Source organism: Rhamphochromis sp. 'chilingali', assembly GCF_963969265.1.
Source record: "Rhamphochromis sp. 'chilingali' genome assembly, chromosome: 16".
Taxonomy (NCBI): Eukaryota; Metazoa; Chordata; class Actinopteri; order Cichliformes; family Cichlidae; genus Rhamphochromis; species Rhamphochromis sp. 'chilingali'.
In genome coordinates, this window is record NC_137943.1 from 19246706 (window position 1) to 19261272 (window position 14567).

The following is a 14567-nucleotide window of genomic DNA, read 5'->3' on the forward strand; positions in this document are numbered from 1 at the left end:
ATCCTGACTGGGTAGCATCTAACACAGCTGTTCGAAAGAACACTGGAAACTACTACAAAACACAGTTGATATTTAACCAATATAGCACGTTTGTTTTCTGCTTTTTCTCAGACATCTGCAAAAGCAAGGCAGATTTTGGTCAGGCCTCTGTGTCTCCACCGTGGACTCAGACTAATTCTTGTGTGTCTTTTGGGACCCGTTTCAACATTTACCAAAAGAAAAAAATATGATTTATTAGTCTTTCAACCCCAGAGTCTTTACCTTTGACTTATTTTCTGTGAAGAACATATAAAATAACACATTTAGAATGCTTTTTTCCGCATTAATATTATGTGTGAGTTTGTGTGTCTATGTGTGTGCGTCCCTGCTCTTGCCGCACAAATTCCAACATTGTTACATTTTAGGCACCTACACCTGCTTCTTCCCACACATTTTATCCTGTCTTGTGGGAACCATTCGATTTTTTTCTCACACTACCTACCGGCTGCATATCGGAGATGGGACACAATAAATAAACACCTTTGCCTATGCAGCCACTTATTCACCGAGATGCCAAAATTTTTATTTTTTCTGTTATTAGACAGGAAACTTAAACAAGAAGGTGGGGAGATAGTGAAGGGGAATGAAACACAGGAAATGGTCTGGGGCAACCCAGAACCCCAGGACTGAAACCTTCAGTACTCAGCCTCGACCTATCAATTCAGCACCATCAGTTCGAGTCTTACAGTGACTTTGAAGACAAGGATGAGCCTGACCAGAAGTCAGCTCCAAAACTAGTCTCAGCAGTCACAAAGTGGAGAAATATGAATGTCAAAAAGTTGTCAGGTTTAATGGTCTCATTGCCCAAGGAATTAGTCTTACAACAAGGACCAACACAAACATCTGATGTACAGGACATAAAATCTCATTTTTAGCTTTTCATTCACTTATACCACCATTATGATCATTTTTTTTATTTTATAATAACATATCACGTAAAAAATGCACTTTTATTTATAAGTAGACTCTTATATGTTCTCTGCTTGGAGGTGAAATAAAGCAAACATCTGTGAAGTATTTTTACATATATTTTTATAGCTGTAAACCCAAAAATATAATGAGTAGCAAAAACATTAAACACCACACAAGGGTTAATAGAAGCCACATCTATTGCCTTTGCCACCTGAGAGGGGTCACTGAGGAGGAGGGAGGTTTAGGAATGTCTGGTACTGGTCTGGGCGCCAGTAATGAAATATTCAATCACTGAATATGGCGAGAACTCTGAAGACAGCATCGGGCCTCCCCTGTCCTCCCTCTTCCAGAAATACATGCCCTGTCACACCCCAGTAATCTGTGCTCTCGGATTTGTTGCATGAGGGAACTTCTCACTTGACAGCCAACGAGCTCCGTGTGGCAGTGCTACTTTTGAAGGCCTTGCATTCTCCATGCTCTTCTGCTGTTTGCTCTCTCACTTCCTCTCCTATCCTCACAGCTGAGGTAAGCAGGCAAAGTAAGGCGAAAGGGGCGGCGGTGTCCACATGACCTTGAAATTAGTAGAACTCCTGGGATACAGCTTGCTGGGTGGGACTACATTGGCAGCTGCTGGATTTTTCCCTCCCGGGTGTACAAGATTAATGCATGCACTGGGGGTTTCAGGGTTCTGAGACACTGGGGGGAACTTTGGGGGGCATGTGCAGTTGGACCAAGAATGATTCAAGACAGTTCTGCACACTGTGAGCTGCTCATATAGGATGTCCTGCAATGGCAGAAGAATTTGCAGGCTTTGTCCATAAGGTGTCTGAAGCGTGATAAGTCATTGTAACTGAGTGCACAAGCAGTTGAGACCATTTATAATGCAGTTAGCTATGGATAAACAGCAAGGGCTGGACTGACTCAGTTGGGCATCACAACACTGCTTTCACACCCACACATGTACACAACCCAGGGATGAAGAAATCTTACACCTTCTTTTATTCCCCCTTGCTGTAGTACAGGGATGCAACTGTAAGGAGTATAACGAAAATGTTTTATCTATCCATCTATCAAATATACCTGCTTATCTTTTAGATAGTAGTGGCAGGGAAAGGAAATTTCCCAGCTGATATGAGAACAGGTTAATCACAGGGCTGGAACATAAAACAGGCAATCATTTACTAAGAATATCTTCTAATCAGATTATGAATCTAAACTCTTCACATTATGTTTAGATTTAGAAGAAAACTTGTCTATAACACGTTTCCCCCCAAAAATGAATTGAAGCCTTCAAAGTAACAGGGAAATCTGCAAGTTGGTGTTGAAAAAATGACCAACAGCATTACAAACATTAACAAAAACAAGAAATGAAAAAGCTTTTCTTTTTTTAAAGGTAATCAAGAAAGCATGGACGTATTGTATTAATGGAATTAATGCATACTTTATTTGACCTCTCTTTATATTTTTTCAAGTTTTTTGGGAGTTAAAATTTCTTTTCCTTTCTCCGTTCTGATCGACTATCTAGTATATATGTGTAAAACACATGGTTTGGATTTGCATTTAAAATACAAGGGAAATAACAGGGGTTTTTTCCAGCTTGTTGTAAAATTATGTACTCAATAAAAAAGTGCACGTGCCATTAAGTTCCAATGTCTTGTGTCACTCGATGCCCTCAGTAACAAATCTTCAGTGGCCATTTTTCCCAGACTTCAGCACTCCAGGAGGTCCAACAGTAGCACTTTGAATTGAGCTTCCAGACCTCAGCTGCTCAGGCAATCACTTTGGTTTCTTAAATTTGGGTTGACTGTAGCTGCGCACACACGTGTGTTTGTTTGTACACTGTGACTCTGTGTAGCTTGTGGTGTGCGAATGTGTTGTAGCGTGATGCATTTATCATATTGGTGTGACATAAATCCAATGGCCTCAGGTTCTGTGTCACTAACACGGTCAAATAAATACTGCAAATAAAGGTGTGGACTGACTGACATGTCATCTGCTGTTTGACTTCTGTATGTATACTCAGGCCATATATAGCTATTTATCCAACTCTATTTTGATTAGGTGAACAAATTGAGAAAGATAAATGCTAAAACGGTTGGCTCGCTTGCACAAGATGTATATTTATCCTGGCACTGGGAAGTCCTTTATAACGCTAATCCTAAGAAGTTTTCACGTGTAAACACTATTGGAGATTATGTAAAAACATTTTAAGATTATGTAAAGGAGCAATTAGTCAGCAATGCTGCTGGCTGTGCAGTATTCACAGAGGCTGCTCACACTGGCTGAACTCACCAAGAACTTTCATCTGGTATTAATTGAGATATTTCATTTAAGTTTTCTCCATCTCACACGTGTGTTTGTCTGTCTTTCTGACAGGCGTTGAGAGAAGAAAGCTACTCCACATTCTAACACACCAATCCTGTGTGCTGTAGTCTCATCAGCGATTCGCCTCTTTTATTCCCCAGCTTCTCTTTTTGTCTGAATTCCCTTTGACCTCATGACGCTGCACAAAGTCAGAGCATTAACCGGGACTTAGGCACAGCCCATTCGGGCCTCTTGTCTTAGGAGCGCCTGCAAAGGTACCCAAGCAGACCAAATCCTGGCTTGATTTCTTCATATGAACTAATTTCCTTGTGGTGGTTCTCGAGTTCATGGTAATGTAACATGAGGAGAGCATAGACCGGGGGCCTCTAGGGGATGAAAGCATCCAAAAGCCTGAGAATTAACCCCTCGGGTCAACTGCATTATCCACCTCTATTTATAGTTAAACTTTAATTTTTAGCGGGTGAAAAAAGGCAAAAAAACAGGATTATAGGGGTCACAGCAAGAGATTTGCAGTTAATTAAATCAATTGTAAAGATTGACAAAATCTGTGGCTTTTCCCCCTCCAATATTCCGTCTGTTCAGTGACATCTTAATTAGATTACACAAATAAATTTCACAATCAGTTGTTGTTTCCTTTCCTTTTTAAATCAGAGACTTATAAAGACCATATTAAAAGCTTAGTTATCCCTGATTTTATTAAAGCACAGGGCTGTAGGAGGCAATGTGATAAATAGATTATCAGCAGTTGATCTACATAGAACAGAAGAATCATTTGAGTCATTTTTACAAGTTTATTACTTTGCTCCTTACAAAATCTACCAACTTTAATACAACATATAAGCACCAAATAGGAATGCAAACGTGGTACAATGCTAGCATTGTACCCCCCAGTCCCAGGCATGAAATTATAAATATAATGACATGCCCAAAATATCTACCTGGCAGAGATCTATGTGAGAATGTTAATGTCCAAATCAGTAGAATATTACAGTAGATCGATTTTACCATGCCAGCTCCCTAATACAAAGGCCATATAAGGTCACACTGAGCCAGTGTAATAGCACAGGATCCTGTTGTTTCATAAATTCAGAGTTATGTGTTCTTAATGCTCTGGACGCTCTACTGAGGTACACGCCGTAAACTAAAGAATGCTTTTCCAGTGGTGAGAACATGTCTGATTCAGGCAAGCGCCCATTGTGTGGTAAGAAAATTAACTTTGGACAAAGCCCTGAACCGATTCTCCAGATACTTTCCAGAGGTGATGTGTCAAAATGGCTTTAGTGTACATATGATGAAAAATTATAGTTTCCACATCAGACTGGCTCAAGATTCACTTCTAATCTAATTTTGATGTCTCACAGTCTGAAAATCTGCTCACAGGTGCACAACTAACAAATTTCGTCTCTGGTTTGAGTGGAGGAGGAATTGGCATTGTAAAATAAACTGGCTGTATTGCATACTTTACCAGTACTTTCACTACAGATAATTAAAAGTTAGAAGTCCATAAAAGAGGGCTTACTCACCAGTCGTGGCAGGACTTACTCACCAGTTGTGGAAGGAAAGCGACTAATAACATTAACCATGGCCATGTTCTATTAAGGTGTGCCAGTGAACTATGTATTGTGAGCCATTTGCAGAATACTCCTTTTGTTGAACAACTGCATTGCAAATGCCATAATTTGTGTTATTTGTTACTTGTACATTCCCATGCTGTAGTACTATTTGGGCTTTTGGTATTGTCAGCAAACTGATATTCTTAATTGCATTTAGAAAAGTAAAATATTACAAGTGGTCAGTTCTGTGGATATGGCAAAAAATGGTTTACTGTAGCCTGTTGCTATGCGGTTGCTAGGCATGTATCATTCTTTTGAGGCTGTAAATGAGATGTTACTGCAGGGAAATGAAAACAACAACCTACTTTCATAAGTTGCTGTAGGTGAATAAAGGTTAAAAAACAGTTCATTTTAGCCTGTCGATAGGTGGTTACCAGGCAATATGTCATAGTACATCAGGCATCATTCAGCTTTTGTGGATATAAATTAGATGTGACTGTTGTGAAATGAAAATGATATGATTTTTATATGGTGTTTTAGGTGTAGAAATGCTAAATCTATGCTAATTCTAGCTCACTTCTAGGTAGTTGCTAGGCACCTTACATCCATAACATCTGATATAGATAAAGACCCTCATAGGTCTAACATGTACCTGAATTCCAAGTGGTTACTGAACTTTTGACCATCTAGGAGGGGTTACTGGACAAAGAAACACACAAACAGACAGACAAAAATGGATTTCATATATTATTGTAAGATGCCAGTGTTTGACAGTCAAACTGTGAAAAGTCAGAGTAATTTTAGGATGGCTGCTGTTTGAGACATCTCACCAACAAGTCTGAGAAGTTATACAAAATAAACATACAGGCTAATAATCCATCTTAGGACCTGATTTAAGTACACATGCAAAAAAAGTTCGATCTATTTTAGGCAAGTATTTGAATGAGTTTTAGGTAGAAACATCTAAAGCCACAGAAAGCAACACATGAGTTTGCACAGACGTTTCCTGCTTGGTCTAATTGTTATGTATGTGTCAGTTGAGGTGGTCGTAGTTAAAGCCACAGATCTGATTAGATCAGTTTTCATCTTAAACACAAAATGAACAAATATGGAGAAGACATGTGAGTATCATAATGCCAAAGTGGTAATTGTTCCAGCAGTATTTTCCTCTCCTTGAATTGCTTCACAATACCCTGCCCATGTCCCTAACTGAAGTCCACAGCTGCCCCTCACAGTAATGCGAAGTCTTGCCCAAAGCACAAAGGGAGCCTGTGTGAGGTGTTCACCTACTCCCACCCCAGCCCGCCTCTCTCCTGCAGTGTGGCTGATGTGCTCCATTTGCTGGATGATGGACTGAGCGAGGCAAGGCAAAAGTTCACACACCTTTCCTGTTCACGTGGTTGGGAGGCCGGGTTGACCCTGCCGAGCTGCTCAGGGGCCACCTCCCATGTGCCACTGCTGGTTCCTGGCCCTCCTTGTGCTACAATTAGTCCCCTCATTTAAAGCCAGGCAACGCCTCTGTTGTCCTAATGCCATAACTGCTCTCAACTGTGCTTGAGCTGCTCTTTCCTTGCCAGGGATGGAGAAAGGAGGGGATGCAGAGAGAGAGTTTCTTTGTATACAGTCAGTCAGTACCAATATAACACATAATGAGCATATGGTTTAGTTAATGCACCATTTTTGCAAAGACAAATATTTTAAGCTACTTACACATATACTACAATGTACTGCAATATCATATAAAAAAGACTGTGGGTTGGAGTTTGATGAAGTCAGTTTCCAGGAATATTTTTATCTAATAAAATTACTACTAAATCGAATAGAAAAGTGTGAGTTTACGCCAGGATGTACTCAGCATGTGTGGGTAAGAGGCTAAAACAAGTAAAACAAATGGCAGAGCCACCATGCTTCCTCTTTTCCCACAATTCAGCTGTCTCAGTGCAAATGATCTGCCAGTGACTGAGCACAATTTGGCATCCCTTTCCTAGCAGCACCACCACCTCCCCTCTGACCCCCACACATGAGCACCACCCTCACTTACCCTCTCTTGTGAACACACTCCACTTCAGCCCAGAGGAATTCATTTTCTAATTTTCCTTGACTGAGAAAACAATACACATGCCTTAACAATGTTGACATCTCTAATGCCTTAAAACGCAAGAGTAATGGAGCTTTATTAGTAGTAAGTGGATACACACACATTACAAACACACATACAGAGCTCCTTCAATGTACTACAATCTTCCTCACCTCTGCAGAACTATTAGAAGTGAAAAATATCAAAATAAGGACAGACTTACAAACTCAACAAAAGCTGTAAAAATTTTCATTGATTAATTAACCAATGATTCGTATTTCTTTAATCTGAAATGTACTTTTTGTTCTTATAAAGGTGTTGTGTGTTGATTCACCTCCTGTGAATTCTTCATTTGTGGTTATACACTAACCATGGAGTAACAGATTTGGACTTTATATGTGATTTATTTTTATTGGAAAAAAGGTCAGGCAGTACTGACACACATGTTCACTGTCAAACAAACAAGCTGATAAATTTTTAAAGGTGTACATTACCGCAAGGTTATTTACCAGGAAAGTACAAAATGTACAGATTTAGAAAAAAAAACCATCCTCAGGCATGATTTTAAATGAATATTCTCAAAAGCAATTTTTTAAAGTCGTGTTATATTTGTCCTACTTCGGTCATTTTTCATTTAAAGTGCTATTGATGTTAAACTTTTCACCCAGCCAATCATTATACACCTTTTTCCAGAACCGAGCCAGAAGTCCAGCAGCTCCAAGTGTGCTTGTGCTTTTGTGGGTCAGCGGGTGTCAAAGGTCACGAGTTTCACTACGTGACAGAGACTGCATGTGTCTTTGTTAATTCTTCACAAATTACGGACACAAAGCTTTTGTGGTCATCCTCTGTTCGTTTATGACAGTTTTATACTCAGCAGGGCCATAATCCAAAAATAAATCAAGTACTTCATTCACAGTTTGTCATTTGCTCATTATGGCCATACTCCATAATGAGCGAGAAAAATTGAAAATCCATAACAGATCATAACTGATTAGTATAGCAACAAGCCAGGTTTATAATGGATACAACTGTTGGCAAACATGTGCAAAGTTTCATTTAAAATATAAGATGTTAGAGTTAGAGAAAAATACAAAAACTGTTTAGATCTCGAGTATTTAAACACAAGTAATGGGGTAAGTAATATACAGTTACAAAAACAAACAAGTATTATATCCATTTAAACCGAAATTTGGATTGATTAATACTGCAGCACTGCTGAAAAGCTTTGGCTCGTTCACACGATGAAATGGATTTAATAAAATGGATTTGTTCATGCATTGTTCGCATTAGGTTGCAGATTAATGCCATTTATTTATAAAATTTAACACATTTCTGCAATGGTTATTTTCAGAGCAACAACTACTGGGTCACAAATATAAATAAATAAAAGTACAACAGGTTATGTAAGTTGCAGATCACGGATTTTCTATTCAGACTATTTGTGACATTTTGCTCTGCGATGGTTTTCATCCCTCCCAGGTTCAGCTCTGGAAGCTTTTCAAGCCAAGTACTGGTCTGACAACTCATTAACCAGTTTGTCTCCCATGAACACCTCTCTCTGTTTTAAAAGCTAATTGTTAGCCAGGTTAATGACAGCAGCAAGTTTGCTTCCTCAAGAAAAGGCAATTCACAGTGCACCTGTCACATTTCCTGTAAATTAAGAATAGTGGTAATACTTGAGCATTCCCACACTTTGTAATATATAATATAAACAGACAAAGTGGTTTATTTGGAATTAGTCAGCAACAGTGACACATTTATTTAGTAGTACATTCCACTTTAAAACACAGGAAAAAACAAATTGTCTTCCTTTTTTAAACTTTTTTAAGTTGGCTGGTACGTTGTGAATTGAACCTTTTTATTATTTTATGTGATTTTGTGTAGACCCCAAAAAGCTTAGATTGATATGAGGACTGGAAATAAGGGCAACAGCTATCTTTCTTATACATGAAAGAATCTACATACATAAATCTACATATTTACATACAAAAAATACATATTTTTAATCTTAATCAAATGCAGTTCTATTCCCTAAATGGCTAGCAACTACATTTACCACACATATAAACATGACAATGGCATGGATCTTCTAAATGAACTCTTGTCTAAACATATTCAAAAGAAGAAAATAACTCTCACCATGTAAAAGTCAAGTGAGCCTCAAGTTTAAAGGAAATATCTGGAATAATAGCCCAAATCTAATGTCCCAGTATTTAATTTACATGAATACATGTGCCGCAACCAGCTGAAACGCTCTCTTGTCGATATAAGATTTCTTTTTGACCTTCAAGAGTTGACATCGCTCCCATGTCCACGAGTCCCTGACCTCATTGTGTCCCCAGCCATTTATGTGTTACCATAAAATCATCTGTTTCTGGCAAACCAGCCATTAAGTGAGTTATGCCTGACTTGGCAGCCGGGAGGCAGCAAGGAAGGCTGTCCAATCCTGCAGACAGGCTAGTCCTAGTTCAGCGGCCCACACACACAAAAAAAGACCCCTTCAATCATTCCCATGGTTCTTATTCTGGGCAGCAAGCATGGTGTCTACAGTTTCCCAGGCCCCTCCTAAAAAATGACACATTCTCAGACCAGATGCTTCAGACAGCCAGTACAGAGCTGTGATTATTAGCAGGGCCTTCTTTTTGTGAGGGCCAGCCTATTTTTAACCAGGGATGAAAGTTTGAATATCCTTCCACCCCTTGAGCACACTAACAACTGCTGCCAGATATTGGAGGCTTTGAGCCCAGACTAGGGGTGCCTGGAGGGCATTGCTCCTATTCGGAGCAGCGCGGCAGCGCTGTGCGGTGTTTCTGGCAATGCTACATTTACTTTCTCTCGCTGCACAGAGCCCACAGATGACTGCAAAAAAAAGGGACCATCGATGAGTGATTGAGAATGCTGTAAAGTTGCCTGGACCTTTGTGAAGACATGTGACCGCCTTCTTGCTCGTTCGCTGGCCAGCAGTGATTGCCAGGGGCATTCCAGGAGGGTATATTTCTCATACATTCCTACATGTTTGCATAGGACTCTGCTGTGGGGGCTGTCATGAGCGAGATGCAGACGACAAGCTGGGTTCTAGAGCAGAATGAGGGCTGTCAAAGCTTCGCTGTATTAGATGATGATGAAGAAAGACAAATGCTTACACACAGGACAAAATAATGCCTGCTGTGCAGAACAAAGACAAATGATTGCTTTCGGTGACTTACTCACTCAGTCTGTCAGGGCGGAGTTCCCTTCTTTGGTGCTTACTCAGTCTGGAATGGGAAATGACTCTGAAACAGAAGATTGGTTTTTTGTTATTCTGCACTGGCCTTCTGATCTGCACCTCTGCCAGCTGAATGTTGAGAACATGAAAACAGTACACACACACACACACACACACACACACACACACACACACAAATGTCCATTGTGTCAGTGTGCGTACTCTCCTTAAGTGTTCCTGATTTCACAACACGATCAAACCCACACGAAGCTGAGATTCAAATTCCTCTGTGTGCTATCTGTACAGTAGGGGGAGTGATGGGGATTTAGTTGGGAGGTCAGAAAAAGTGCCATTAAAATGCATCATTGTAAGACCTTGAAATCTGCTGTGTTTAGAGGTCTTGGCTCCGGCACAGTTTACACAGTCTGGGCCACATTCATGCTAAGTAGTTTCTTCAAAGACTCTAAAATATTACAATTTGTTAAAAAAAAAAAAGGGGGGGGGAGGTTGTGGTCAAAATAATCCCCTGATTATAATGGTTTTCACTGTTCATTGAATCGACAAAAAAGGCTTAAGGAAACAGAGGGAAAAGTCTCAAACTTAAACCTTTTCAATCTTTTGATTTCAAGAACTCCAAAATTTAATGTTCACATATTTGGCAGTTCATGCCTCAGCTGAACATCAGCTGAGAGAGGTCTAACATAAGGCTGATGATTAAGTGAAAATCAGCCCCCCGCATGGTATTTGGTACTTTAGCTGCGTCCCCATATTGTCTGTAAACAAACACAGGTACAGATCATGCAAATTGTTTTTGCATGCACATGCAACCGATAAGCCTGATATATCGCTTTAACAAAGGCTCTCTGCCAAAGAGTACGAATTCCTCCTGGCCCTCAGACTTCTGCAGGCGCCATTCACCACTGCTCTGGAAATTACTTACCCAAGGGGAGAAGAGAGAGAAAGACTATTTTAGGAGTTCGCCTAAAAATATTTCACAAATAATGACAGGAATGAGTGTACATAGGTCAATGTGAGTTTATGAGTCACTAACAATGCCTGGGATTGTAAATGGCTTGGAAAACGTATGTGATGCATAAAGTGAAGTGAGTGTCTGTGTGTGCAGTCATTCTGTGAGGAAGCTAAATGGAAAGAACATGCAAAGTTCTCTCATTCTTTTGCTCTCTTAGGCCCACTGTGTCTCCCCCTTCAATCAGTCTTTCCCTCATCTTTCCATCTCTCCAGGGAAGGAAAGTCTCCGAGTTTCTCAGGAATGTTGACTTCTCTGTGCTTTGGTCCCCAGAGGGATGTTGGTAGGGGTCTTGACCCTTCTTCTCCTGTATCCCTGGAGCCTATCAGCTAACTAAGTTAGCATGAGATAACTCTCTCCTCCTGGCCCCTATTGTAGCCTCTTACGCTACCCTCCCTTTTTGTTTCCTTCACCCAGGGCTAATATGAGGCAGGGCTTCATTAGAAGCAGGAGAGGATCTATCAACCTACCTTCTAATCTTGGCCTGTGACAACATTTCTCTTTCTACCCTTCTGCACACTGGGGCTATCTCCTTTGCTAAACTGCTAATGGGCATCCAGGCATGTGTTTGTGTGTGCTGCAGTGATTCCATTTATATTTCACAATCATACATTTTTCATTTAAAGTATCAGGTTAAACATGAATTTGTGAAATGTAAGAAGTCTGTGTAATTTATATCTGATCACATGTTCCGACTAACAGAAAATATTACAGTTGTGTAATATCATAGAAAATGTCTTACAGATGCCCAGAGATACTGAATAATTGCGCGGAGTTCAGCTAACCTCCCAAGTACGTCCACTAAGGTTGTTGGTGCTGCTACATGACCAAAAGCCTCTGGGAGCATTTTGTATGTCATCGGAGCTGCACAGGTCAGTCACTTCCATTGTGTACATGGGCTCTGATAAGAGGTATAGGGAAGTGGTGACACATAATTGTTGGAAACTCTAATAGGAAACTGTTTCGGTTTTGTTACATCAGAAACAGCGCTGAGCTGTTTTGTTATCTAGAATTTTATTTGAAATTGTGGTTTGCTTGTTTCAAGTAAGAATCCAAATGACACAAAAACAATTTTTGTGTGAACTAGAGCAAAGATCTCCTCGTCAATAACTGCTTTTCTTATGAACACTTGTAATGATGAACTATTAATCAAATGTTCAATAGATTTTGTAAAAGCATCAATTTTTGCTGGAAGCATGGTCTCTTTGTTGGGAGATGTTGTCATTAAAGTCACACCAGCAAACAGTTCTTTACTTAAGCTAGCATGTTTAAATGTTTGGTTAAGCTTTGTTATGTAGACATTTCACTCATACAATTTTTATTGTGTTTTAATGTTGTTAAATCTACAACAACACGCAGTCCAGGGATGGTGGCAGTAGTGATGGCAGTGCTGTATCTGTGCAGGATATTCTTCTTTGCTTCTTCTCTGCTGCAACCTTTCTATGTCATGGAGGCTATATTCTTCAGTTCCATGACTTAAGATGATTGTAATCTGTCTCTTGTTTATTGTGTATTTTCTCAAGCTTTACTTATTTCCCTGTAAGGTCAGTAACCTCTCAGTTTTCTCCCACACACTCCCACAGTATATCCTGGCTCTAACATGGGTCTACCTCTTGTCCTCCTCACCCCTTTACATTGCCCGAGGTTCCGCTTGAACTTAGGGACACACTTTGTCCCTCAGTGGGAGAACTTGGAACCAGAAGGAAATAGGCCTTTTTCCCAAGATTAAGACAGGCAATGCTTAAGAAAACATGAGGATCTGCTTAAAAAATGTGTCACTGCAGGGAGATGGTGCTTAGTACTAACGCTGTGACTCATTCTCTCATTGTGACTTTTAAGTCATTTAGAAGGTCAAAGCTGGAATGCAAAGCTTCAAATAAGTGATGCATATTTGAACTTGTGACCTAAAATCTGGATTTGGTTAATCTTTTACAAGTTATTTGATGCCATTATTTGTTAGTGCACCCTTGTTGTGCCATACTATATATAAAACCAAAAAAAGTCGCTATTATTTATTATTTATGATTTCCATTCTGGAACTGAAAAACAAAGGAAATGGACAAGCCCATACCTTGTTTAAAATGAACCACAGTATTTTCTTCCCCCTCACTTGAGCCATTTATTGCTCGTCTCTTAAATGAACTAGCTGCCTGCAGACGGATATTACTCACAACTCCAGTGACTGCCAAGTTCTGGTCTGAGGGCCATTAAGGTGTTTAAAGTCAGCCATTCATATTTGTGCTGGATAGCCTTTCTCTATTTTAAATATTCCCCTGAAATTTTTAATGAAATATAGCCACAGCGATTTTTCTGAGAGTGCACCGCATAATGCCTTTCCATCCTGCATAACCAAGCATCATTCAACACCTTAAACGTTATACATGCAAATTATACCTTTGTATTTGCCTTCAGGTGCAGCTGCTATATTTTAACCTTGAACTAAGTTACATTTGAAATTTCTGGCTTTACTTCCAAAGTCCAAAGACCCGAGCGTTAGGTTAATTTGTTATTCTAAACTGGCCATAGGTGTGAATATGAGCGTGAATGCTTGTCTGTTTCTATGTGTCAGAATGTGACAGGCTGACAACCTGTCCAGGCTGTGCACAGCCTCTCCTCCTATGGCAGCTGGGACAGGCCCCAGCCTTACTCTAACACTAACCTGAATTACATTACATCAGAAAATGGATGGATGGATAGATAGATGGATGAATAATTGGATTGATAGTTACGTGCCAGTGCATGTATACTTACAGGTGGGAGGGACCAGGGCAGGGAGTTCAGTTCTGCTGGTATACATTTACAGCTGTAAGCAAATTAAGTTATAGTTAAGTTATTGCTGCTCAAGTTAATTATTCAGTTAACAGTAGTTTAGTAGTTTAGTGTTTCAGCAGTGCACTGTAACGGCTTAACACAGAGAATTTATGTCTCTGTGTTCTCTGTTAAGTTATTATATTGTCATAGTGTGAAGCTATTTGTGGACCATATGAAGAATAGCAGCTGCATCGGTGTACCTAATAAGGATCCATATAAACTAAACAGCAGCAGCAACTGATGTAACATAACTGAGAAGTTTGTGCTGAAGAGTCAGTGCATGTCAGATTTAGTAAGTACCCCTCATGTCTCTTTGGAACTAAAAATGAGTCATTCATAAGCTTATGCTGTTAGTATGATCTCACTTGAAAACCTGCAAAACAACTGGAAATGTTGGGGATAATCTGCTTCTGGACCTAGAGAAAATGCTTTGTACACACAGATATTATTTTTGTGCTATTACAACTCACACATACATACTGTGCAGAGTTTTAGTTATGCATTCAGGTTCATGATGTAGCTTAAAGTAACTTGTTTATCCTTAAATTTGCTGTGTAGTCAGTAAAGCTGGCCCAGTGTATAGATTTGTTGATTATATAGGATTGCCTCTTGCAGTTC

The 14567-nt window shown here is 39.8% G+C and overlaps 1 long non-coding RNA gene across 3 annotated transcripts in view; it reads right to left on the reverse strand.

Moving 5' to 3' along the window:
- Positions 1 to 7509: 7509 nt before the first annotated feature.
- LOC308383362 overlaps positions 7510 to 14567 on the reverse strand; it is a 35637-nt gene continuing 28579 nt past the window's right edge. For all 3 annotated transcript variants that reach the window (XR_013969122.1, XR_013969123.1, XR_013969124.1), the window contains exons 2-3: positions 13890 to 13941; positions 7510 to 10178 (exon numbers count right to left, since the gene is read on the reverse strand). This is a non-coding gene — a long non-coding RNA (uncharacterized lncRNA). The remainder of the gene's footprint in view (positions 10179 to 13889; positions 13942 to 14567) is intronic.